The 27,665-nt window shown below is 39.8% G+C and overlaps 1 long non-coding RNA gene across 1 annotated transcript in view; it reads right to left on the bottom strand.

Moving 5' to 3' along the window:
- Positions 1-27,218, bottom strand: part of LOC139591258 (uncharacterized) — a 266,401-nt gene extending 239,183 nt beyond the window's left edge. The window contains exons 1-2 of the long non-coding RNA XR_011679591.1: positions 27,001-27,218; positions 5,981-6,106 (exon numbers count right to left, since the gene is read on the bottom strand). This is a non-coding gene — a long non-coding RNA (uncharacterized lncRNA). The remainder of the gene's footprint in view (positions 1-5,980; positions 6,107-27,000) is intronic.
- Positions 27,219-27,665: the final 447 nt, after the last annotated feature.

A 27,665-nucleotide genomic window follows, 5' to 3' on the forward strand; every position in this document is an offset into this window, starting at 1 on the left:
GGGAGTCTGCTGCTAACTAAGAGAAAAACTAACCAGATTCCAAGGCAGGGCTGTACAGTGGGATGTAGGTTAAATCAGAGCTCAGAATACATGGGTCTTCATCCTGGCTCTGCTATTTGCCTTCTGGGGGACCAAGGTTGGAACATTTTGCTGTGTCTCAATGACCCACTCAGTAAAAAGGATACAGACACTCCTTGTGAAGTCTTTTCTGGTTTATACCTTCCATAGCAATGGTTTTTGCTGTCATATGCTCCCACTTTTTATTCTCAGGCTTGTTGAGACCCCTAAGATATGCAATGGGACTAGATGAAAAATAAAAGAAAACCATAGAGAGTTTTACAGACCATGTGCTGGACAGTCATCATCTGTATTCTGACATTACAGAGGTGAACTGTGGTTCAAAAAGAATTATATATTAAGAAGAAATCTGAAAATTAAATGTAAGGAGATGAACTCACCATGCCCAACATAACACAAAGTTTTGATGGAGATATAAAGGTCTGTGGGGCTTCCAATGAATGTATCATATTTTCATACTCATTTATTTTATGGGAGTTTGGATGCAGGGGACTCGAGGGGGGTTGTTTATTTGGTGTGTTTGGTTGGTTCATTTGTTGTTGTTGTTTGGTTTTTATAATTGGTTCAAACACATAAACTGAAAAACTAACCTGGAAAAATTTTAATCATTTAAACAAATCACCACAATAATTTTATGTCATTCTAAGCTTCTGCCTCCAGTGCCAAGACTTCAAAAGATTATTTCTTTCCTTTGGTTACAGAGCATTAATAGATGTCCAGTGAATGCAAACAGTGGGGGAAAAGGCAACACATATACACAAAAACCATGGGAGATTAAATGTTTACAGAAATTGTGCTGGAACAGCAAATTATTATATATATATATATATATTTTGTGAGAATTCGGGATATTGATGTGAACTGGAATAAACCCTGAAATTATGCATTTAGCCAGCCTGAAGAAAAGGAAGCATTTTGAAAACAGACTGGGAGCGCTCATATCTCCCATATTTTTGCAATATGTGATTGAACCTACCATAACAGCCATAATACTGTGGCTTTGCTAATTAGCTACCCTTCAGTAGCACACTGTCTAATGAGAACATCAACCTTAGAAGTCTCTCACAGCAAAGATGTTTCAGAAAGCTGTAGTGAGATTTGCTATTAAATGTGCCTTTCTAAATTCATCGCATTAAGAGCATAAATAGAAAAGATATCTAGCTCACCATCTACCCTTTTCCTGTCTTCTGCACCTCCTGTCTTTCCTCCTGCTGCACCATGCATGCTCTGGGGAATAAAGCTGCCTTTATTTAATTGTGCATTGCAGGGAAGAAGAACTCAGGTTTCAGTGGGACCTCAGGTGGTGCCAAGCAGCAGCAGCAGCCAAGGATAAGCTTAAAGCAGAGGTATCAGGACGAGATACAGACTCCTTCTGCCTCACCCAGCTCAGCAAAGCTGCTTAGTCTGCTCTACTATGAGGGACAGCACTTTGGCAAGGAAAACATCAGCTTCTCATATGTAGACAGGAGCAAATAAACCTGAAAAACAACATCGGGTTGTCCTGCACAGAGAAAAGCTGCCAGGTGGGAAGCAGGGAGGGGGAGTGAAGGGGGAAAAGATTAATTAATTAAAATCCTTCCATATCAGGAAGCTGTGAGTATCCTTGTGCTCTGAAAGGGTGAAGCAGTCCTACAGACATTTTTTTTCCAGCACTGCTGCTTCAAAGCCCCACAGGAAAAATCTGCACGAGGACTGCCCTGAAAATGAGAGCAAACTGGGCGTTGGCCAGAGTCTGGCACTGTGAAACATGTTCCACTCTTATCTTCTCTTCCATAGGAGATGCCAGGTGCTATGGACTGAAGCACAGCATGGCCCAACAAAGAACTGTGCTGGTTATAGTGCAGCAAAGCAGGTAATACAGCAGTAAAATTGAGTGCTTCTGAAGCAAGCTATGTTACTGGCAGCTCTTTAAGTAGAGTGCAGAAACTTTGTTAATAGGGATGTTTCAAGCTGGGTTTTTTGGGAAAGGACTCTGCTTTGCCTCCTGTTGTATCATCAGATTTGCTTTCATGCTATTCTGAATATCCAACTCAAGTCTAAGAAATTCCACGGATTATGTCTTTCCTCTGGAGCTGGTGTATGATTGTTTGTCCAATTAACACAGGTAGTGGAAAAGACCCAAAGCCACAAAGCAGAATAATAACTAGAAAAAGATTTCTGAGGATCCCAAAAGCTTTGGGGAGAGTTGTGGGAAGCAGAAAACTCCAACACCATGCATGATGGTATGAACAGCCCATGGCAAATAATCCTTTAAGTAAGTCAGCATTTCCAGTTTTCTCTCATTATACAATATTTGACATGACTTGTCTCTGAAACAGAAAACCCCAGATATGAACAAGGATTAGCTGAAATACACTGCCATAAACCTAGCCTACTTTAGGTTGTGTTGAGCTCAGAGAGCTCAGATGTATTATACCCAGAGCAAGCAAGGCTGAAGCTCCATGCTGCAGGAAGAAGGGAAAAGGAAGGAGGTGGGGAAGAGGTGGATGGCAATGCCACAGCATTTAACAAGAAGTGCCTGGCAGCACTGGTCCTCTGCAGGACCCTGTGGGCTTCATGGATGGCAGCTTTTGGTAGGAATCTCTCCAATGATCTCTCACCTCAAGAGGGTGGGGGACCTGAGGAGCATGAAGATGGTTTTTCTCCCCTGCATCTGCAAGTTAAAGTGCCAGTGCTGGTAATGCTAAGTGCTGGTGAAGCCACCATCTTTGATTTTCCTCAAATAAAGATGTAAAAAATGGCATGGAAATATCATCCCACTTAAAGAGCTGCAGTTTCAGCAAGCTACTTTCTGAAAGGCAGCACACTGTTTGTCTTACCATCTAGAGTCTTAAAATCACAACTGTCTCCTGAGCAGTGTTTCTCTATTCTCTCCTTTTTAGCTCTCTCCCTGGTGAAAGGATGATCCCAGAGAGCCCAGAGCTCTGCCACAAGCATGCAGCCCATCCTCATTTCTCTCTCCCTCCTGACACCCTCCAGCAGACTCTGGGGGCTTTTGTTGCCCTGTGGCTGGGGTGATGCTCAGTCTCCCCCCTGCCTCCTGCAGCCCCAAGCCTGTGCTGCAGCCAGCCTGCATGCTTCATTCCACAGGAGCAGCTGTTACACAAATTAAACAAGGAGCCACAGAAGATTTCACAAGAAAGACCAAAAAACAGAAAAGAGGAATCATTTCCAGAAGTGGTTAGTTTTAATGTCAAAATGAAGTGTGGAGCCTGTTTTGGCAGCAGAACGTAGGAAAGTGAGACATTCTCAGAAGTTACCCTGTGCATTTAGGCTCCATGCCAAGCTTTACCCTGTTTCTTCCAGGTGTGTTGAAGAAATTTGTTTCTTCTGTATCTTTGCCTGACAGCTGCATCCCTAACTGGAAATAAGATATGGGATCTCAATTGCCATTGGGATCTCATTTATTGAACACTTACTTTATTTCCTGCAACCAGTGCATTACACTTAGAATTCAAAATGTGGAAACAAAAGGTCCAATTGAAGAAAACAACACTCAAACTAATTCCATTTAAACACTCAATATATAAAAGAATATTTTAGCCAGGATAGCAAGAAGCAATAAAACATCACCCTCCTAACAGTACCATATTTTTTTTTGCTTCCACTTACTTCATGTGTACAAATGAAATGTTTTAGACAAAGACACACCCCATGAATATGGCAGAGGCAAATCTACCCCTCTGAGGACAGGGAGTGAGTGCATAAACCAACTGTTTTCATATCAGCACTACTGGCATATCTCAATAAACCTATCTAATGCAACTACTTCAAACATGGTAAGCCACTATTAAATTTCACTGCACAATCTCCATCTGAAAAGGTTATTGTTGTTACAGTCTAGATGTTACTTCACTTAGCTCATCCTATGAGAGATGCTAGATGCAAAAGTGGAGATTATTACCAAGATAACCCCTCTGTCAGTCCTTGTAAGTTGCTCCTCTGATCTCATCCAAAAATAAGATTGCCCAGAGGCTTTAATGAACTATATTTAATTGATGCCTGATATTAACTGCACCTTCATAAGAGAGATAATATCTTTTCCCAAGACACATATCACTCATACCCTCACATAAATCTAGTGTTTGTCGAGTGGGCCCGTTTATATCATCTTACAAAATGTCAGACAGATCAGTTCTTGCTCCAGTTTCTAATTTCCTGATATAACGGATATGCACATCCACAGTTGCCAGGCAGCAGATCTCAGGCTGCAGCCTCCACGGCATTATTCTTCCCAATTTCCACATTAATTATTGACAGGTTAAAATATATTAATTAGTAACAGCCAGGAACAGCATCCTTCATTGTTAAACACTGGGATTACCGGGCATAGCAAAAGAAGGCAAGTAATCTTTAGGGCAATATCTGAAGGATTGATTGAAGCAGAAATGTACAGAGGATATCCTCAGAGGCAGGAGCTCCCTTATCCAGCACCAGGCATGTCCTTTCTCCTTTGCACCTGTATCACCAGCACAGGTTCAAGCCTTATGCTGTGTAGAATGAGCCATAACCAGGACAATTAACTGTGTGAACCCCTAAGTCTGCAGGGCCTTGAAGAATGTCCCACAAGGCTGAGAAAGGGCAAAAGTTGGCAGGTTCAGCTTCTCTTGCTGAATAAAATACCTTTAAAGAATCATCCAAACCTTGGCCAAAATATTAGCAAAATTGCAGATAGACACAGCCCATCTGAGTTCAGTGTTTCTGAAGAGGAGCTAGACCTTGGGCTTGGTCATGCTGAGGACTACATGATGTTTCTGCTTGCCTCAGTGCATTTCTGTTACCACTTTGTGCACAGGACTGCAGGAATAAGTATTCCTGATGCAGGCTTAGCAACCCAAGTGCATGAGAGGAAAAGGGAGACAGCCTGCCATGCTTGGTAGCAGTGCCTGGATGGACCACATTCCTTACAGATGAGAAAATTACGGTCCTTGGGGCTGATGACGACATTTCCCCCAGGGTACACAATCTCTGCTCTTTGTAGAAAAAAGTGCCTGGTCAAGCATACACTGTGCTGGGAGATACACAACCTGTAGAATCAGAAAAAAGGCAGCAAAGCCAAATAACATCAGGTCCAGCATCTGCTACTGATTATCACCTGAAGGATAACCAATCCTGAGAATTTTTCCCCATCAGAATGCAAAGAAAATATCTTCTTTCTCACACTCCCGGCTGAATACAAAATGGGAGTGGGGCAAAAAAATTCTCAAAGTAATAATACTAAGATAATCATTCATATATACAGTGAGCAAGAGCACTGTGTTTCTCTGATGGTGCTACTTTAAAGAGCTGCCATCCAGCTGTATGAGCACTCATTTGCACACACAGATCAAAGGACTCTAGCCTACCCCAAAACCTTCTCCTTAGATGGTGTCATAACTCATTGCCAGGAAAATTGCTTAGACATCATATACTTCCAAAAGGTAAGATCAAAGGGAACCATGTATGAAAAACAGATTTCTCCATCTATCTGTTCACACAATCTGCTTCTATACCCTTAAGAAACAGAGAGCCAAATACACCAGTAAGCTCCACTTGTCACACGCACCAGCTAACCACCTGTTGCTGGGTGATATCAGAAAAAAATCTTCCTCTGATTCTATACTCATGAAATTATGGAGACTGTGCCTTCCAGTAAGGGTGCATCTGCTGATCCTTGCTTTGCCCATCCTCTGTCTAGTCCTTAACTATTCATGAGCCAGGGATTATTGATTTCCAGGCTTTATTGCAGGCTCTGATTATTCATTGAGGTCTTAGTGGGTAACTAGAGGAATGATTTGTCACCGTTCAGCCATTTGAAAAATTGTTAGTGGTCAGCACAACCTTGCCTGACTTGTTTTGTCAACGTGATTTAGGACTGACGGTAAGTATCTGGAGGCTGCAGCCTAGGCATATGCTTTCCTACCTGTGACTCCTGGAATTAAGCTTCTCTTCCATAGTAGTGAAAGTCTTCCATCACCATTCATTCAGCAGGAGTTTGAGAACACTGAGCATTGGAGTGATATTCCTGGTGCATTCTGTGAAAGTGATCCTGAAAGCACAAAGACAGACAGAAATGAGGCACTAAGGGATCAAATGCCTTTTCTGTCTCTGTCTCTCTGTATTTTGAGAGAAAATACTCTTTTTCATCTGTTGCCCTTTTCATTTCATTTCAAAGGGCGCACAACTTTTTCCACATTAAAGTGTCTTCATCTGCAGCCAAATAAAAACATTTTGATATTCAAGGCTTTTTTAGATTCATATCCTTGAAGTCTGTAGAGGCCCATTAAAAGCTGTGAGGTATCCTTCTCATTAAATGTGGCTTTACCGATGAGCATAGGTTGTAATAGGTTCTTTTCAGTAAAACTGCTACCGTACAAGCATCATATCAGGGTAAAAAACAAATTAAAACCCTCTTAGTCAGAAGCTTATCTAGGCTTGAATTAACAGCCTGCACATCCAACCTCCCGTTTGCTGTGTGCACCCTTGCTGCAAATGTTCAACACCTCACGCTGCTCCTGTAATTGTGTTGAAAAAGGCCATCAGATTCAGAGCACTGTTTCTCATATTTCTGAATTACATTTATAGACTAAGGCACTCCAGGGTACAGCGTACGCTTATCTTTCTGCACTTTAAAACATGGCAGGGGTACCGCAGTCCTGGACTAAAGATGCATTAGCAGAGTCATGTGGTGACAAATTGCATAACACCTGCTTTTACTAGGTTTAGCTCCAGTCTGCTATTAGTCCCTTGCTTTTGTGAACAATGTGTTTTCTTGTGAAGGAATAATATAAAACTCAGTCAAGGCAGAGCTGTAAATAAATACCAGTACATTCAGCTGAAAAAGCTTGAGAGAGCAACCAGGAAGGCTAAAAAGCCTGAAAGCACAAGGTTTATACACAGGAGACTGGTGGCACATCACACCATTGCCTATGTCACTTCACACACCACCACAGGGCAGAGGTTTGGGTCTATCCCAAGGATAAGGTTGCTCATCTACAAAGGCTAAACCTCATCCATTTGGCTCACAGTCCACATAGCCAAAATAGGCCAAAGGAGAAATGGCATCCTGTGGGGCCAGCACCGCTGCACTACTGCTCTGAAGGCAGCAGCAGCCTTTTAACCCTGCTTGCACAGGGTATTTTGGAGCACTCAGCATTGGCTGCTCTTGTTGGAGCACAGTGCAAAGGCATTGTCCTCGGGTCATGGAATGTGGAGGGTGTCGCAGGAACCAGCCCATGGTATGGTCCAAATCACCCCCTGATCTCAGCACTGCACTACAAGAAAGGGAAGCTGCTTATCAGCAACGAGGGTCCACAGAAAAGACTGGGACAGTCCCTTTCAGCCACACCGGCAAGAAACAAAGAAAAGACAGACTAATTCCCACTTTTTGGGGTTACAGTGATGGAAAATAGTACCAAAAATTATGTCTTTCACCTGCATCAGGTTAAAGCAGAAAGTAGAGTTTGGGCTGTCAGGAGGGAGTGAAGCCCAGACTTATGTGTGGTATTTGCTGGGTCCCCAGGATGAAGGAGGAATTGAGAATCTTACTCCATGTTCTTAGAAGGCTAATTTATTAAGATATATGATTTATATTATATTATAGAGTGCTATACTAAACTATACTAAAGAATAGAGAATGGATACTTACAGAAGGCTTAACAAGATACTAATAAAAAACTTGTGACTCTCCAGAGTCCTGGCACAGCTGGACCGTGATTGGTCATTATGTAAAAACAATGCTCATGTTGGATAAACAATCTCCAACCACGTTCCAAAGCAACAAAACATGGGAGAAGCAAATCAGATTATTGTTTTCATTTTTCTCTGAGGCTTCTCAGCTTCCCAGGAGAAGAAATCCTGGTGAAGGGATTTTTCCAGAAGATATGACAGTGACACTTGTGGGACATGGAGAAGTACTCCAGCTGAGGATTGAAACTCAGGAAAAACAGTCCCAAGCTAATGGGAAATATACTGAATAAGCCAGTAGTATGCATCAAAATTATTTTATATTAATATTATTTTAACATCTTCGAAAGAAATGGGAATATGGAAGAGCGTGGGAAAAATATTTAAACAGCAAGAAGAAAGGTAAGATGATAAGAAAGGCTGAACACAAAATACTCCTTGCTGAAGCAGGCATTTAGCCCCAGCACCAGAAAGGCACATCTGGTGGTGGCCTAGGACTCCCAGAAATTTCCTTGTGGTTTTTGTTTGGAACATGTTACATTAAAAAAGACACCAAATTGAACATATCTGCTTTTGTTCAGCACAGAATTCAACTATATTTTCACTTCACAAATGTGACACAGGTATATGTAGATATACAATTTTTATGCTTCTGAAAAAGAAGCATGCTTTTTCATGCTTCATGGAAAAAAGGTTGTATTACAAGTTGGTGTTGCCCACATGCTAACAGGAGGCTGGAGCAGCTGAGTTTAGGAACTCAGAGAAAGCAAAGCCATCACTATTTTATGAGAATTATAGGCAACACAAATGTTGCTTACCGCAATGTTACGTAAGAAACTACTCTTAAACCATCTCCAAATCTTAATTAACTGCATGATTCCTGCTGCATTGCTGAGCCTTGCTGCTGTTTCCTTGGCATGACCAGTGAGGTGGGGTCTCGTCCAGAGTTCACAGAATCACAAGGTTGGAAGAGACCGTCAAGATCATCGAGTCCAACCTGTTTCCTGACACCTCAACTAAACCATGGCACTGAGTGCCACATCCAGTCTTTTTTTAAACACATCCAGGGATGGTGAATCCACCACCTCCCCAGGGAGGCCATTCCAGTACTTTATCACTCTTTCTGTGAAAAACTTTTTCCTAATATCCAACCTATATTTCCCTTGATACAGCTTGAGACTGTGTCCTCTCATTCTGTCAGCTGCTGCCAGGACAGAGACACCAACCCCTACCTGACTACAACTACCCTTCAGGAAGTTGTAGAGAGTGATAAGGTCACCTCTGAGTCTCCTTTTCTCCAGGCTAAACAACCCCAGCTCCATCAGCTGTTCCTCATCTGACAGATGAGACATGGGACAATCTCATGGAAGGCCAAAGTCTATGCCTGGCTCATATGCCACTTCATTTTATGGTGATAAAATGACCAAGGACAACATCTTCCCTTTTCACCAGCTATAAAACATTGCTACTTGCAAACCTCCTCTAATTACAAACCTCTACAAACATTGCTACTTGCAAACCTCCAGAAGGGCTGGAAGGCACAATCCAAGTCTGCAAAGCATCTTGTGATTTTCCACAAAGGAAGCTATCAACAGATTTACAGGTGAAAAGAGGGAGAAGAGGCAACTGCCTCCCTGCTCTGTCTTGCCTAAGGAGCTCTCCTGCCCAGAATGCTTGGGGAGGTGCACTGCTGGTTTCAGTAAGGTTGTTATGCAAGGAGAGAGAAACAACTTTCTGCTCAAGGCAATGACCTGGAACCCAGAGAACTGTCTTTTAGCTTTAAGACTGCTACAGATTTCTTACTGGCTTTGACTTAGCTGTTTAATCTTCCTGCACTTTCAGTTATCCCGTTAGGAGAATCAGGAGATAACCCTTTTAACTCACACGGGTGTTGTAGGTGTATTCAAGTTGCTGAAGAGCTCTGATACTAAGATGATTTAGGCTATAAAAGCACATAAGTATATTAGGAATTCTGTAGCTAGCTGATTCCTATTTCATAACACCCACTACAACTGGCATATGGAGTTCTTAATCCATAGATAAATTCATTTTAATCCCCAGATCTAGTCAATGGCACCAGTTTGCTTCAAGAACAATGTACACACACAGAAATCTTGCTATCCCAAACCATCTGGATACTACTGGGTTAAGAGAAGCCAGAAAAAATAGGAAAAGAAATAAAAACAATGGAGAAATAAAACCATTTAATTATAATCATTCATAATTCATCAATGTTTCAGCTGGTGTGTTTAAACTTTTCACAAGTAGAACCTTGCATAAATTCCCACATGCAAAATGTCATTCATGCTAATTTAGTTTTTGCAATTCAGAGGCCAGTTCAGGGACACTGTACTTCAAAAGTGTAGAGTTAGTTTTAAGCTGAACTATGAACAGAAGAAATGTCTTGAATAAACCAACCATGGGGTCTTTCTTTTTACTGTAGCAGATCACATCTTAACAAAAGCAGCAAGTATACTGAGGATTGCATACCATAGAGCAAAGAGGGTATAAATTGCATTGACAAGTATATAACTAGTAAAAACACCACGATATAAAGAAATCATATAATGTTAGATATGAAGTGTCCTCTCATAGATCAAACTTCAGACTGAATACTGTGAACTTAGTGGAATGAGTATCACTCTTGTAGTATGACTAATGCAATCATCTCATTCATGTGACCTGACAAGAGCTTTCCGTATGCGAGATTTAAGGTGAGAATTTAATAACATCATTGAGCTAGAGCTAATGTCATCTGGAACTTTAAATCTCTCAGATGGAAATTTATCAGCAGATAAAAACCTTTTGTTGAGTTCAGTTAGTGATTCAGAGAGGTAAATTTGCTGAAATGTCAAGACTGAAATGAAAGGTAGTGTTAACATTCATTCTTTCGCAATAAAGAATGAATTTAGGAGCTCAGGAGGGCTGGTGTGTAGAGCCCTAGATAAAAACCAAGAACAGCCTAGGCAGATGCTATTTCAAACTTAGTCTTCTGCCTCCGTGTTTCATTTTGAAACTTATCAGAAGACAAAACAAAAACAAAGAAAAAAATAATCTATTTCACAACCGGGTGTCTTTTAGCTAGATAATTAGCTAATGTCCTTCTAGCAGTCTGAGGCACGGGTGTAGGAAAGTATTCACATGGCAATGGTAGAAAACAATAAATACTTCATGTGGCAGCCTAAATAAACCTTCAACTTTGAAAAATGAGAGAACTTGACTTTTATTTCCTAACACATTTCTGTTGTAAAGGATCATGGCTTCTAGCCTTCCTGCAACCTGGATTTGATGGCAAACCTTCATCAGATTATAAAAAGACAGAAATCAGGTTTTTAAAGGGATAAAAAGACATCACTGTGTTTTAAAAATTAGCAAGGGATTTTTTAAATGAGAGGATGAGTTGTATTGCCAGGAGACATTTAGGTCTATCTATATTGCCAGTAGCAGCAGCAGACAAAGGAAAAAGAGCCCATGAAAGAGTTAAGGATCAGGGACATGGTTTGGATGACAACATAAAATAAAATGACCAGTTTTCTTTTATAGGTGACTTTATAGGTGAAATAAATGCAGGGCCTTCATCAAACTTGACTTGAGAAAAGCATTTGATGAAATGTCACTTGGGAAAATATTTATTAAGCAGGAAAAGACAGAGATTAGTGGAAGAAATATAGTGGTATGCATTTTAAATGGAAATTCTTGAGCAAAATGGAGCTGACCATGGCTGTAGCTGAAAAACCAGCATGAACCATTCACATCTCATATCTTCATATAAAAACTTCAGTTAAAAACAGGACTGAGCTACAACATTTGCTCAGGGATGTCATTGGTAAAGATGAGCATTAGCATATTGCGTGGGAAGCACCTGAGACATTCAAGAACAGGAGTAGTGGAAATGGAATCAAATTGCCTAGTACAAAAGTGGCATCAGCTTGCACTTACAGACTAGAAACAAGAAGCGTTTCTCTGAGCTGAGAACTCATTAGTCAGTGATGACAGACAGGGAAAAAGGCCTGAGGGTTATTCATGGAAGACAGGATGACTGAGCCATGATGGAAAGTGTAAATATACTCTTTGTTGTTAGCAGGTAAAACATGTTTCTGGTAGAAACAGGAAAGTATTAGTGCCATTATAGAGCTCATAGGTGTCACAGAGGTACCAACTTCCAGTACACTTCCAGGCAGTACACTTCCAGGCAGTCTTATTTAAACAGAAAAAAAATTTGAATCACAAGCAGGTAATCAGGCTAATTAAGGAAATGAACAGCTTCATCTTCCAAAAGAATGTGAGCAGAAGTAAAACAAAGGCTTCAGGAGCTACAAATGCTGTCCACAAGCATAACAGAGAATAAACACCTTCTAGGAAAGGTGAAGATCTAAAGGACAATACATGCACTGAAAATCATCAATCGGTCACGATCACAGATTAAGACAGAGGTCAGAAGAAAAGAGAAGTAGTAAAACAAACTCAAAAAGGAACAAAAACTCCTTCTAGTTTTAGGGTGCAATGTGAACCTCTTCTTGGCATGGTTACATGACCTGAATACTTGCAAAACAGATTTGCCTCAGCCCAAGTGGACCCTTCCAGTCCCATAGCTCTATGCATTGCTCTTAAAAACATAATATTTCCCTCCCATTCCCCCTTTGGCATTCCCAACTCAATTAACAGTAGTTGGACTTAGCTGGTGTTTTGAAATCTGTGGATGTTTAAGAGTTCAAAAAGAATATTCTTTTCCTTTTTACTCAGCTTTTTCAGCTCTTCTTTCTGAACCAGCTGAATTTTCAATACTGCTATGAGTACCTGAAGTACCCTGATAAAGTCGTGGTATAAATCAAACAGGTGAGATTGAGACTTTAATCCTGCTAAAAAATATGCCTGTTACCAGAAAATAAGACACCATAGTAGGAACGGATGTACTTTGGCTCTAAAAAATAAAGGAAGAAACAAACAAACATACAGACAAAAAAAAACTTGTTACAAATTATTCAATTTGTGATAGTCAATATACCATCTGATTATAGCAATTCTACAAAGATTTATCTTACATAATCTTCTGTGATGTTACATGTACTGAATCATCTAATGCATGAGTATCAATTTGAGCAGATAATAGCTGAGAAGCAGATTATGAGTAGCTTGGAAGATGTTGTGAGAAGAGTTTGATATTTTTTAAAACCTTTCAAGGGGGGGGGGGGGTGTCAGTCTTATATTACTATTGCTTGCAATGATCCTGTAGCATTCTTTACCCAACACAACTGCATAAGGCTTCTTTTCAGTCTGACTTACAGCCAGAAAGGCCTTTGGTATTATGCATCACCCTGCAAGTAAATTGCTTTCATTTTCTTTTACATTTCAGAAGCAAGAAATAATTTCTCATTTTTTTAGAATCAAGAAAACTCTTACTTACAGAAGTGGCAGTGAGAGCTGGTTATACCCTGGATGGACACTTAGCATCAGCACTGAACAAAACTTAGACCTTTTTTCTCAAGCAGGATATTTGCATTGGCCATGAACCCACTCATTCTTAGATGAGTAGTGAAATATATGTAAGTGAAAAGCATTCCACTTTGCTGGCTGTGTTTTGGGTGCAATAACTAACAGAATAGAGAAAAAAACCACAGATAAAGCAAAACCTTAAAACACACAGATCTCAGATTTCAAAAGATGGCAGAGGAAGGGAAAATGTGAGACAAGGTAGAGATTTTTCATCAGAAGAAACCATGCTAAAGCAGGCAGAGACACACCAGCACAGGATTTGAGTTGGGGGGATCTTCCCAACCAAAACCACCCCTTCCCACAGTGTACAACCTGTACCTTAACAAGATCACTCCTGGCTTTCCAGAGCCCATCCTGGGAAAGAAAAGTGAGGACTTAAAATAGCCATAAAACATATTCAAAGAACTCTAATGTCTCTTCAGCATTACCTCCTCCATCTTGTCCAGTTTTGATTCCTCTTTGGTCTAAATGTGGCTGAATTTTAACCCTGGGTTAATTATGATTCTGTTCAATTAAGGTTAAAGGCTATTTTTTATGCAGAAGTCACTCCACAACATCATAGAATAGTTTTGGTTGGAAGGACTTTTATAGGTTACCTAGTCAACCAGAACATCATTTGAAACAGGATATAAGGCCAAAGATATGTCTTTAACTTATACTCTCAGAGAAGTGTAGTAAGAATTTATGAAACTATGTGAGAGGATGGTATTTAAGGGACCTCATGAAAATTTTCCTTCAGTTTTTATCCTCTGCAGGTGTAAAACACTCAGTCAGCAATGCAGACTGCGTGTTAGTTTTTTGTTTTCATCAGATTGAATCTCCCACTTAAATGCAGAAGGGCAGATTCCTGAGTACATCGAGAACTTCAGGTTGGCTCTAGCATCCCAGGTAAGCAGAGATTTGTAGTAGATCATGTCTCCCTGTAGACTTAAGACTTAATGACCTGTTTTTAAACCTAGACCTGCTGATCAGACGACCATGCCATCAATCACAGCTACAGTTATGGGAACTCAGCTTCTGACATGGTTTAAAGGGTGGCTCATCCCCTCTAGGAGGAGCAGTGGAAAGCTCTGTTGGTGTTTTGGAAAGTAGAGGCTGTCTACTGCTGGATTCCTGGAGTAGTGACAGAGGCTTTGCAGGGAGACAATTGACCAGAAACTTTTCTTCTACTCCCCCAAAAATAAGAAACCAAAACCGACCCTTCCATTACAGTACATTCAGTTTATGCCCCAAATTTGGGCTCATATGGAGTAGTTCTCTGCTCATCCTAAAATGATCTCTGCCTTTTCCCAGCCTCTCTGTTCTTCTGCTCATGCATTTTGCTTCAGTTGGACAGGAGCCACCCAAGAGGTACAGAACAAAGCAGGGAAAATAATTACAGAGAAATAAACCCCATTTGTCAGCTAATTTGCTGATATATTTGACAATGCATTCAATTTTTAAAAGTTAAAATGCACTCTCTGAATGCAGCTTCCCTGGCAGCTGGCTTTTCTTTTGATTTGTCAACGTATTGAGAAGGCAGATATTAAAACCATTAACCACCTTTCTCTGGAACTATACTGAACCCTTAATCAATTCAATTTTTAATAGCTGTTTAACGTCCCAACAGGAGTGATTTTATAGGCTAGTTTCCAAAATTCTCCACTGACTACTGAATCAACTAATAAGGGTTTATGTTTTCAGTCATGTATGTAAAGAAACTATAAATGAGTCCTTATTTCACAAATGCAATCCCAAAATATATTGGGTACTTCTGTTCTGATCCAACAAGGCTTAGATGAATGTCCTTCATTTCAAAGACACTTCCCTCAATTCAGTAATGCTCTCTAAAAAGGGGGGGATAATTAATGTACCTAAAGTTATGTGCATTGTTAAGCTCTTTCCCACAACAGGTGCTGTGCTCAGGTGCATTTGGACAGGATCCAGATACTTGGAGCTACCAGACTGGAAGTGTATCAGACAGTTAAAAACCCCCATTTCCTGTGAATCACAGCAGAAGCTCCTCATTGGGGTTCAAAGCCTGTAAAATCATTGCAGCTATTTAATGATCTTATCAACAGAATCCATATTTTAAGATGCCTTTCTCATTTCCGAGATACCTAGAATGGGAAATCGGATTCCTCTTATTTATTATTTCCAGTGATCTTTTCAGATAATCTTTATGTGGAATTTTGTAAGCTCTTCTAATTAGACCAGAAGCATTTCAAGCCATGCAATGTGTTGCTCTGTTGCTGGAGTAGATGCAGAAAGAAATTACTATCCAGGCTTAAATGTTATGTGGCTATTGCTGACTTAAACAGGAATGATGGTTTTAGTGGGATCTTGAGCCAGAAATCTAATTTTCTATCTGCTTTTATAACACAACAAAATGAGCAGTCATGAGGTAAACCTATGACAGGTTAGAAATGAGAAATTTTAAGGGCTATTAAACTTTTTTTAAATGTTCCCAGAGGACTGGCATAAACTTACCTAGTGCCTCTATTTCTGTAATTGTGATATAGTGGGAGAATTGACTGCGTTCACACTGGTTTATTCACAGTGTTCACAGAGGTTTAGTCAGTGAGCTCCTACAGCTTGGTAGTAACCTTGGCAGACATAAAAACCAGGAGGGTTATCACAGAATCTGCAAATCTGAAACAGAATTTCAGATTAGTTTGTACTTTTTACATTTCTCATGAACCTTTTTTTGCAGTCTTGTTTTGCTCTAAGTTTTTTTGTTGTTCATTTTTGGCGCTAATTCTTCATTTAAGAAAGAACTGTTTGTTTTCAAATTAATTGGACAAAAAGTAGAGTTTGAAAGAGAGTCTGGACAACTTTATTCCTGATCTATGGCTAAAATAAGAGCCATCCAAAGTAGTATTCATGTGCTCAACATATGCCATCCATATGAATATAGTCAGGTGAAGAAATAAATTGCTGAAGGTCACTGTTATTGATGGACAGTCTGCTCAGATGCAAGACAATGGATGGAAATGAGCATGGCCAGGTCATACTCAGCATTTGTACACAAATTTGGTTTTGCACCACAGAATGAAAAGGTACAAAGGAAAGAATGAGCCCATGCCAAAAATTAAGCAGATGGGAAATACCTGTACCAGGCAGTGAGAGAAACATTCCAATCATCACAGTTTTAAATCAACTTTCGGGCAGGACCTATATCCATAACTTGTGCCCTGAATGACAAGTATAATTGTTGCTGACAATATAAAATTTATTCTAGATTTATACTGAGGTTACTGAGAGCAGAGGCCAATCTTTTAATATGAAATGGGTCTCCTGAGAGACATTGCCTGGTAGCAGAGAGTGAGAATTTGTGTCAGATAAGCTGCAATGACACTGAGATCAGAAAGTGTCCTGTCGGCATTCTGAGAGAAAAGCACGCATGGAAGTATTCAAATTTTGATTTAGTGTCTGATGCATCTGGCCCTGGAGAAAAAGTTTTGGGTCTTTGCCTTTCTGACCCAGGTCCTGCTCCACAATCACTACACAGTAAAAACATCTGTATCAACACAGGTCACACATCTGACCACCTTTTACAAGGAACTGTGATGAAAATCATATCTGAGCAGTCATACACAATTTCACAGAGGCTGCAAGCTTCTTGGAAGAAAACCTGGAAATGTTTCTCAGCCATATATCTTTATAGAGGGTGCAAAATGTGGAACTGACTTGGTAAACTCCTTGAGTTCAAGCAAGGATGGAAATGAGTAAAAATAATTAGCTGTGCCTTTACAAGTAGTAGCAGCCATCTCCTGCTTTATTTCAGCACAGATTTGGGCTCTAATGTACACCTCTGCAGCAGCCCAAAGGGGCCATAAAGCCACACTGGCTGAGAAGCAGGAGATTCTCCTTGCATAGCAAATTCATGCACCACAAGTCAGAAACACCAACTCATATTGTTCTCCTTCCCTGTGGAGGTGATGTAGGCAAATGTCAGCAGCAGCTCACAACCACAGACCTCCAGCTGCTGGAGCAGCTGTTGGAGCCAGAGTTGACCTGGAAAATATTAGAATAATCTTAAGGCTTCTTTGAATCATTCCAAGAGCTAAACCAGCTGGCATAATATTGCACACTTGCCCCTCTCAGACCTACTGTCAGGATTTCCTTTTCCACAACTCAAATCCTTCCTCACATAGAAAGAAAGCCATGGGTGCAGATTATCTTCTCAGGAAGACAGAGCTAAAAAGGCTGCTGAATATGTCCAATCCTGGATTTGAGGGGGAGCAAGAGGAAAGGGTATCCAGGTGCTGCTACCAGCATATTTTCTTGTTTCATTGTAAGTCTTTAGTAAATGAATGACAGTGCTTCACACAATTTGACCAACTGCTGCCCTCATTTAATGCCACATGTACTCAAATCCTTTCCTTCTGCCAATCAGACTTCAAGTGTGCCTTCCAAAGTTTGTCTCTGAGTAAAATCCATCATTTGTACCACACTGATACAAAAATCCATCCAGCAGAGCTCCCTTGATCAGCAGGAGGGGAACAAGACATTTCCTGGAATAAAGCTCTTCATTAAAAAACTTTCCCTAACAGGGAAGCATAGTATGGTTGCTACAGCATGTAATTAGAAGTCAAAGGACTGAAGCTTAAATAAAAAAGCTGTGTGACTGAGTTATTAACTTCCTTAGCTATTAATTTGCAATATAGACCAACTCATTGCCATTATAGGGATGTTGAGAGGCTTAATCAGTGAATATACCTGAAGCACTATAAAATGTTGAAAAGCTGAATATTTGGCTTTATAGAGGTGACCATTTTAGTAAATACTGATATAACTGAAATAGGGCTGGTAAATTTTGAGCTAAAAGAATAAAATGAACCTGTGGTGGGACTTCAACACTTTCCTCTCTCCATAGCTGGGAGAAGTTTACTTGGAGCACAAGAGTAAAATGCACTCTATTAGTCTGTTTCTGAGCAATTCTGTTATTTGAATGATTCTTTTTTGTAGCCTTAAACATATATCTGGGTATCAAAACTTACGAGCTTATCTGGTAACTTATCTGGTAAAAAACAAAAACTTATCTGGTAGCAAAACTTTTGAGCACTTGGGCCCAGGATTCTTCTCCTACAGCAGAGAAGAATTTTCATCTTCTACTGAAAGCCTTCCCTAATTTGTCAAAATAATTAAAGAAGGAAAAGAAAGTCCTCAGAAAAAGGATGAAAGTTACAGCACCAAAAAAACCACACTCACTAGAACTAAGCCTTTCACTTGGTAACACATTATATAACCATTGGAAGCAACACAGACTTCTATTTTCCTTTTATAAGAGCCAAGTTTCATTTAATGAGCCATTTAAGGACAACTGTGTGCAGTTTTGGGCACCACATTATAAAAAATAGACACTAAGCTATCAGAGGAGGGCCATGAGGATGGTGAAGGGCCTTGAGGGGAAGCTGTATGAGGAGCAGCTGAGGTCACTTGGTCTGTTCAGCCTGGAGAATAGGAGAATTAAGGGAGATCTTGTAGCAGACTCCAGTTTCCTTTTGAGGGGAAGTGAAGGGGCAGGTGCCAATCTCCTCACTCTCACGACCAGTGACAGGACCTGAGGGAATGGGATGAAGCTGAGTCAAGGGAGATTTAGGTTGTATATCAGGACAAGGTTCTTCCCCCAGAGAGTGGTTGGGCACTGGAACTTCCCCAGGGAAGTGGTCACAGCACCAGCCTGACAGAGTTCAAGAAGCATTTGGACAATGGTCTCAGGCACATTGGCACATCGTGGGCAGGACCAGAGTTATACTCAATGATCCTCGAGGACCCCTTCCAACTCAACATGTTATTTGATTCTATGATAACTTAAGGTCAATATGAAGAATCTCATCACAGTTGAGGGATGAAGGAACCTCTGAAGATCATCTAGTCCAATCCTCCTTTTCAGTCAAGGTCAGCTACAGCAGGATGCCCAGGACCATGTCTAGTCTAGTTTTGAACACTTCCAGGGATGGAGTTTCCACAACCTCTCTGAGCAACTTGTGCCAGTGTTCACAGAGAAAAATTTATTCTTAGATGAAATCTCTTGTAACTCAACCTCTTCCCATTATCTCTTGTCTTGTCATAAGGTACTATTGAGGCAGTCTGGCTCTCCCTTATTACCTCCTCAGGTATTAATACACACACTGAAGAGATCCCCCTAAATCTTGTCTTCCAAGAACAAACCCAGCACCCCTAGTTTCTTCATGTGAGAGGGATGCCCCAACTCCTTAATCATCTCTATGGTCTTTCACTGACCTTTTTCAGACCATGTCTCTCTTGCACCAGGGAGCCTAGGAATGAACCTTTCTCTAGGTGTGGGCTCACCAGTGCTGAATAGAGATAGAAAAGTTTACGTTAATCGAATGCTCAGAAAGTATATTTAAGCAAGCTTATCATCCTTCCATATTCTCTACACCGTGAGATGGTGGCACCTGGGTACATGGAACTACCATGACCATGCACCTGAGTTGCTACATTCACAAAAGTCCCAAGAAAATTCTGCGCCATCAGAGCATTGGAAGGAATGGCCCAGCAAGAGTGGAGGCTGCAGAAAGAGGAAGAACAGAGGCAGCAAATTGCAGCCACTTGTAAAATAGCTTCTTAAACACACCTCTCCTGTTTTCCTTTTTAGGAGTCAGCAAACACAGTGGTGTGAAAAAATCTCCAGAAGTGGGCAATTTTGTCTCAAAATTTTGTCAAAATAATGTCAACTAGAATCCCTCTTTTTCTTATAACCACAATACACAGCTGGAAGAATTTAGTGAAGAAATTCATGTGTCTGTTATAGGGCACCACTTTGATAGTGCATTTTCAGGGGACTGACTATTCATCATTGTTCTGAAGATATAGTGAAATTAATCATGAATTGCTGAAATAGGAACCCAGCTGACACTACAGCCCTCTGTACCACTTGTTACACAAACACACGTAGGCCGGCCTCAAAAAACTTGCAAACTAAACAAAGCAAAGGGAAAGAGCATTACACAGTTTAGAAAGATTAACTGCTTCCATCCAAACAGTTCAATAAAGACTCAAATTTTCCAGAGTGTCTGAACTATCTCTGCGTCCAGACCCAAAAAATCTGTACCTCGTGAGACTCTCTTCAAGACTTGGCCAGAGCTCTGGAGCACCAAGATGCTGCAGAATACTGCAAGACAAATAAAAAAGTATCCAAGACTCAAGTCCTCAGCAGAATTATCCTCTAATAATCATATAATGCCGAATTCATGTGTAAGAAAACATATTTTTCCCCTGACATCACAAATGACCTTGACTCTTAACTTTGTTTCTAGAACTTTTCCAGAACTGCACTTATCTCTGGCATTTCTTGCTTGCCTTTGTCTTTTGCCATGATGTTATTCAGGTCTTCCTTGCTGTTCAAAACAGATTCTAGTAAGAGAGAGAACATTTTTTGAAAAATAAAAAGGATCTGCAAGCAGGGGGACCTATGCATGAGGTGTTCATGACAGCAGGAGCAGTGCAAAACCCTAAAGGTTACAAAGACCAAAAAATAATCATTTTGTCACAAATATGAGGAACTGGCACATTTCACATGGAATTCATGAAATCAGGAGAAATAAACAATGCCAGGAACTTGAAGATAAGGTAAAAAAATGAAATCATTCATAGTAATTTAGAGAGAACACCACCAGGTCACAACTCACTAAAAGCACAGGAAGCATTACATAAACCAGACAAGTTTATATAGAAAATATATACGAAAGGCTGCATCTTATCATCATAACATAGTTAGCTGTTGAAAATCCTCTTCTATTTTGTGGCTTTGCATGGCATTGTGTATGCCCTTCAGGGCAAAAATTGATGTAAGGACAGGAAAATCATTTGGCTCATGGATGGACTTAAATGGGCTCTAAGCTGTATCATGTGGAAGCACATCTAGCAAGCTTGGAGAGGAGTAGGCACTTGAGGGCTTTACAGCATGTTTATACAGGCTCAGACACAGGTTATCCTGTATTTTAGAGTGTATGACCTCTTGAGACCAAATATCCTTCACTAATCAGTAAATAAATAGCAGGGAACCATGAAGTCCTAACTTTGAAAGGCCTGAAGAGGAGGAAGTAAGGGAAAAAGGGCTTAGCAGGTTTGAATAAAATTTTCACCCTACAGAAATACGACCAGTTTCAGAAGAAACTGGTATGGACTAGAGAAAATGGTCTGCAAACAAATCAGAAAACCCTTGATTTCAAAATCTCTGTAACTGGCAAATCAGAATTAAGGTCATCTTATTGCACTGATGTGTTTTAAAAAATAAAAAATTCTGCTGCTGTCACAGTGTTGAAACAAATATCTATATCTGTATATCAAGCAGATGTCAGACACTGTAGAGGTGTACACACACTTGCAACTTTAAATGAAAACTTTGCTAAAATTGGAGACAATCTGTTGCCCTAACCGCAACATACACATAAATCTTGGTTGGAGGGAAATGTGCTGATTTCTTTTTTTTTTTTCCCACAAACAGAACCTGTGCTCTGAGTACAAATAAACTGAAATAAAAGAATCAGTAGTATCTTTAGACAGAGTCAGGCCTGTTTCTGGGTGCTATTATTTTTCCTTTTCACCCTAACACTTATTTGCAAACAAAAAAAGAGTTTTGAATAAAATATTGTGTTTGTATTGCAGCTAGAAATAATAATAGTGTCCTTTTCTGAGACTAGATAATTTCTCACTCCTGGAAGTACGGACTATTTTTCCACCAAAAAAAAAGTATTTGTGGAAATGTCATCACTGACATTTGTTTAACCACTCCATAGAATCAATGAGTTGTTATTGTTGTTATAGTCACAGCCTCAACAAAGATACAGATGTAAATGGAGTATGTTAAACCAAAAATAAGCTTCCTCAGTAAAGAATCCATGTGCAAAATAGTACAGAAATTACACTTTTACTATAACAACAACAGACTTCTGTAAGACATCCACACAGATCTTTAAGAGGTAGATCTTTAAGAGGGACCTTTAGGAATGCATGTCAAGAAAACACGTCCTGAAGACTTGCTCAAGAAGGTGCATTCCTTTATGCTTACTTCACCAACAACTGCAGAGTTTGACCCTGAAGCTAATGTTCAAGCCACTTACTTCCACAGCATCCGCTGATATAAACCTGCACCCCACACAGGTGCAAAATTAGCAGTCAGGGACAGTACGCCATGGACTTTGCAACCAAAAGGGGCATCACATCTTCCCTGGTGAGACTCATGAGGCAATATGGGATCTAACAGGATATCTTCCTCTTTTTTCCATCACACAGACCAGTTCTTCCATTTTGTAATCAATTATCTGTTATACCACATGTCATTCAAACTATTGGTTTAGCCAAGAATTTAAAGGGACTCCAAGCAGTAGACCATTATGCCCACATCTTAATTCCTGCGCTCATTTAAGAGCCACTCATCTCAGAAAAAAACATCTGGTGCAAATTTTGGCCCAGCTTCCAAGCAAAGAGCAACTAACACATTGTGATTCCTCAATTTGAAAAAAAGAGATCACGAAGATGGAGATTGAGGCATTGGAAAACTTGCAGAAGGCATAAATAGAATGGGAAACAATTACTCTTTTTTTTTTTTCCTGTACAAGAACTAGTAGGTATCAAACAAAGTTTTCAGAATGCACCTTCAATACAAAGAACTCATAGTTCAGTTGTAGAATTTGTTAACAAATCTGTAAAAATTTGCTCAGAAAAAAAGATGGTGGAGGGAAAAATTAATTAATTCATCCATCAAAGGCTCTTAAACATCAAGACATCATGCCAAGCTGAGGACCTCAAACCACTGGAGGCTGGAAGAGTTTACCAGCAAGGACTAAATGCTTGCCCTGTACTTCTGTGGTTGTCATATCCTGTATGTCTGCCCAGTGCAAGATACTCTGCTACATGGTCCAATGCAGTTATGATAATGATCAGTTAAACCTCTTTTAAAAAGAAGCCATAAGAGGAAAGCAAAGATTTCTTGCAGACTCAAGGGTCTGCAAGGAGAGCATTTAACTACATGCTTAGTTCTACGCTCATTCTTAAATTTACTACAACTAAGGCACAAGCATAAATCCTTGCTGAAACTGAGGTGTTTTCTGGGATTGAAGGTCTTGTTATTACTGTTTATATCAATGTTTTTGCACAGTCGTCTTCACTCTCTGTTATAATTTTCCCAGGTTTAAAAAAACAAAATGTGCACAGTGTTGCAAATATCCATTAAGTGCAGACTTCTGTAACTTAATTACATCAAAGCTTTGTTGTCAAAGCTGATTATAGCTCCCCTATACTGCAGGGAAGTTTGTCAACCAAAGATTCTTATCATCTACAAAGAACAAAATATTTTTATCCACAGTTTCTAATATTCATTAATATTAAAACATGTATTTATTTTGCTGTGACACTCAATTTGAGCAGATTAAGCACCTCCCAAAGCATTTTCTTTAAAAAAAATTATTATTTATAACTGTCCGTGAGTTTCAGGTATAATTTGATTTTAAAAGTTCACTGATCATGCTCCATTTAAAACATACAGAGTGAGAAAAAATAAAGACCTAAAGGAATTTGTGTGTTCAGTGATGCTAATGACTAAGACTCTGGTCATGTTTTCTAGATTTAATAACACATCCTATAGCCTTTTGGACTAATCAAATGAAAGTAGGGGATTTATGTTCCAGTGTGCTGTAAGAAGAGGGCTTAGAAGACTCCCAAAGTAATTTCGTTTGACATTCAAAGCTATTTGATTGCAGTTTCTGAACATTTCTACCCCATTTGTATTCAGCATGGGGTAATCTGAATTTTGTCATGTTTTGAGTCTGACTAATACGTGGTACTGGTCTCTTTTTTTTCCTGTTCTGCAGTGCTGATTGCTTTCATACCACTAAGGCAAAAACATTGTGAGTACATTCAAAATTGCTAACATTAGAAAAATCCCAGTATCACCAGCATATTGGGGTTTATTGTGTAGTATTTAGGGATCTGAAATTGAAGGGGAAAAAAAGAAAGAATTATTGTATATTAATGGTAAGCAATTTTCTGCCACTGCAAATTTTACAAGGACCGTGCAAAAGCTGTTTCTAATATATTTTCAGAGGACAAAATGCTGATGCAAAAACATTTGTGAGATTGTATTATTCTAAGGATTTTATTTTTTACTAGTATGATATGGCAAAGGTGACATAAAGGCAACTTTAACCCTCTTTATAGTCTTCTTGCTCTTCCCCCTTACTTTTCAATAATCTTACAGGTACTGTACACAAGGTGCAGTCTGCTTTATTATTTGGCAGCAGAGAAAACTAGCATCTTCAGCAATTTCTCATGGCTGAAGGACTGGACACTTTTGCAGCATGGTCACAGGGTCAGACATCCAGCTGTTGCCTGAACTAACGATGTAACAAATCCAAGAGGCTGCACAAATATTCAAAAATACTGAACTCACTGAGCCACGAAGCATATCAGATTTCCAACTATCGCTCCAATTTTGACAGGGTAGGGACTTTTTGGCTTTCTAGAAAAAGCACCATTTGTAGTTAAGTGGATGCTCCAGTTCATGTCAGCTATTTTCACACTCAGGATTTCTCTCCTGCCTTTGTTCCAAGGCTGCCCTAAAAGTTGTTTCAGCAATAAAAGCTGTTTTGTTCAAAATCTCTACAGATATCTCATGAAAAATGCTCTCATCTTCCCACCCCAACTGCTTGCCCTTCTTTCACTGGCAACCAAGCTAGGACCTCTGTGAGTGCAGGGTGTAGCACCGGATTTGTCCTTGGCTGGGTAACACAGCTCTCGCAAATGAACCCATCCAACCCTGACTTGCTCTGAAAACACAACAAAAACCTCGAGGAAGAAGACTTCCTCGTTCTGCTGATAGGGAGGAAGATAAGTGAAATTAAAAAAAAAAATTAATAAATGCTGGCCACTGCGTATTCATTGGTACAGGCTTTTTAATGCTGCTGGTCCCTCAGATGGATGGGGGAGTGGAATCACAGAATGGAATATCATGTTGGAAAGTACCTCAAGGATCATGTGATCCAACCCATGGGCAGAAGCACAGTGGGACTAGTATAGCCTGCTAAACCCAGCTCTCAGCTGTCAAAGACTTCAGGAAGCTGAAGTGCCTGGTGATAGACTGTTCTGGAGGCCTCAGAACAAACGTGGCCATACAGGTCTCATTTGTTTCTGTGCTGCCTCTCCCTCATCTTCCATCTAAAATTCATCAGCACCTGGGTTGCTGAGCAATGTTTCTGGCAAGATTCCTGCACCAGCCAGAAAAAGGATCCTCTCTGCAGACTGATACACCCAGAGCCAGCCACTGTCCTGCAGGAGCATCAATAAGGGCTTCTTCATGAGGGACAAAAAGAGGACCAGGAAAAGCCTGCTCTTCACCATTTTATTAGCTAGCCCCTCAGAAAAGAGAGGTACAGACCTCTGAGCTAGCAGTCAGTGAGACAGAAGGTCATAAAACCTCAATTTTATGCAGGCTTCTGCTTTGAGGATTTGGGAAGGCCAAGCTGGTCTTTCTCACGTTGCAGAAGCACTAGCTCAGGATGCTCTGTCATGCAAGCAAGCAAACAAAATAGCTTTTAATAAATGGGGTAGGTCAATGCTTTTGTTACCACTCCTGTACCTGACTATTGTCCTGAACCAAAAGCAATTAAAACAGGGATTATACTTTGACAGCTGCATTTGTGGTGATATGTATGCATAGCAGAACTCTGCCATGCTTTGAGAAGCTGATCTATTTTTTAGCATCTTGTTATAATTAGAACCAAATGATTTACAATGAATTATTTATTTGATTAATTTCACCCTTTTTTCTTTTCTATCAGTGAATTGTCCACAGACAGAATGTTGAATTCTTCTATTCATTTTTAGTTTAAATAATATATTTGATGATTAACTCCGGGTCGGTAAGTTATTCATCTTTTGCTAATAATCAAAATTCAGAATTTGTCCAGTGACATGCTATTTTCTGAGGTTCAGAGGACATATGGACTTTTTCCTTCTCCTTCTTTGGAGCAATATGCATGGTACAACATTATGTACACTTCTTAAGTTTTACTATTACATATACAGTCTTAGCTTTTCTTATTGTTAAAAATTGAATTAAAAAAAAGGCAAACCAAAACCAGCTTCTGATGCTAAGCTTTATCGTTTAACCCTAATATGATTTTGAAGGAAAATGAAATAGAAAATGAGAACAGGATCAAAATTGCTTCCAGATACTTAGAAAAGAAATTCTGGAACTTGGGAAAAATTATTATAACAGGCTACAGAATGATTTTGAGAAGTCCAGAGGTGGACACTTCTATGCAATTTTTCAAGCCAGATATTTTTGGTGGTTTTTTTCCTAACCATCATCTAGTCCCATCTTTTAGCTGGCAAAATAGGAAATTTCTAAGTGGCTTCTAAAATCAATGACAAAAGCAGTTACAAACACAGAAATTCAACTTGGTCATGGAGAACACATGATGTTACAACATACATCACCTTATGGTAAAAATACCTCCTCTGTTTCATCTCATCCAACCTAAATCACCACACCACAAAAATCTGGATCCTAACAACATTTATCCCAAGGTACAAATGTATTTACAATGTGAATGATTTATTTGGTGACAATTTCCTGCTCTGCAGAGATTCATTACTTGCAAATAGCAAATATTCACATGTTGCCATGGTGCAATATGGCACGCTTTCCATGAGATACAGGCCTCCAAGCTTTCCTCTCCACCTTTCACGTACAGCACTTATAGTTACAACACTCACATTTAGATGACTGTTAGTACAGAACCCTGTTTGTCTTACCAGGTGAGGAAGTTTTTAAGCCTCAGGCTATTTTTCATCTTCTGGATGTTTTTAAGCCTTGAGAAAGGATGCTCTCCTAATTTCCCATTTTAGTCAGCAGGAGTGAAGGCAGACAACATAATAAGCACACAGCCAATTGCACACATGAAGACTTGTAAACTTGTCTGTAAATTCTACCACCAATTATTAACAAGCATCTGCAATGCTCTTGCTGAGGAAAAAATCCTACTTACATAATAGTTCATCACGATAGATGTGCTGAGTGTTCATACAGATGTATTTTTAGCCGGTTCCTATGGAAACATGACTTATGTGATCACACTTTATATATGTTCCTCAATAACTTCTGACCCTATCAGATAATTTCAGCTACCTCTGACAGAATGATGGACTCCTTCAGTTTAGGGAACTGAGTCAGCTCAGCCTGCATTAGCCACCTGAGAGTGTACTGACTGAGGCTGTAGAATAAGGTGAGAAAAGAAGGGGGTACGCATCCTAGTCATGGAGGTGTTGTTATCAGAGCTCATGAGTTACCATGAAACACAAATCCATAGGAAACATTTGTCCAGATGCTTCTAGAAATACTTGTCTGAAAACTACAGGATATTCCACTGGCACAGAATTAGTTTAAATCTTGAACAAGAAAGATGACTATAAAGTGGTGC

Source organism: Agelaius tricolor, unplaced genomic scaffold (genome assembly GCF_023055355.1).
Source record: "Agelaius tricolor isolate 1412-34295 unplaced genomic scaffold, bAgeTri1.0.p SCAF_6, whole genome shotgun sequence".
Lineage (NCBI taxonomy): Eukaryota > Metazoa > Chordata > Aves > Passeriformes > Icteridae > Agelaius > Agelaius tricolor.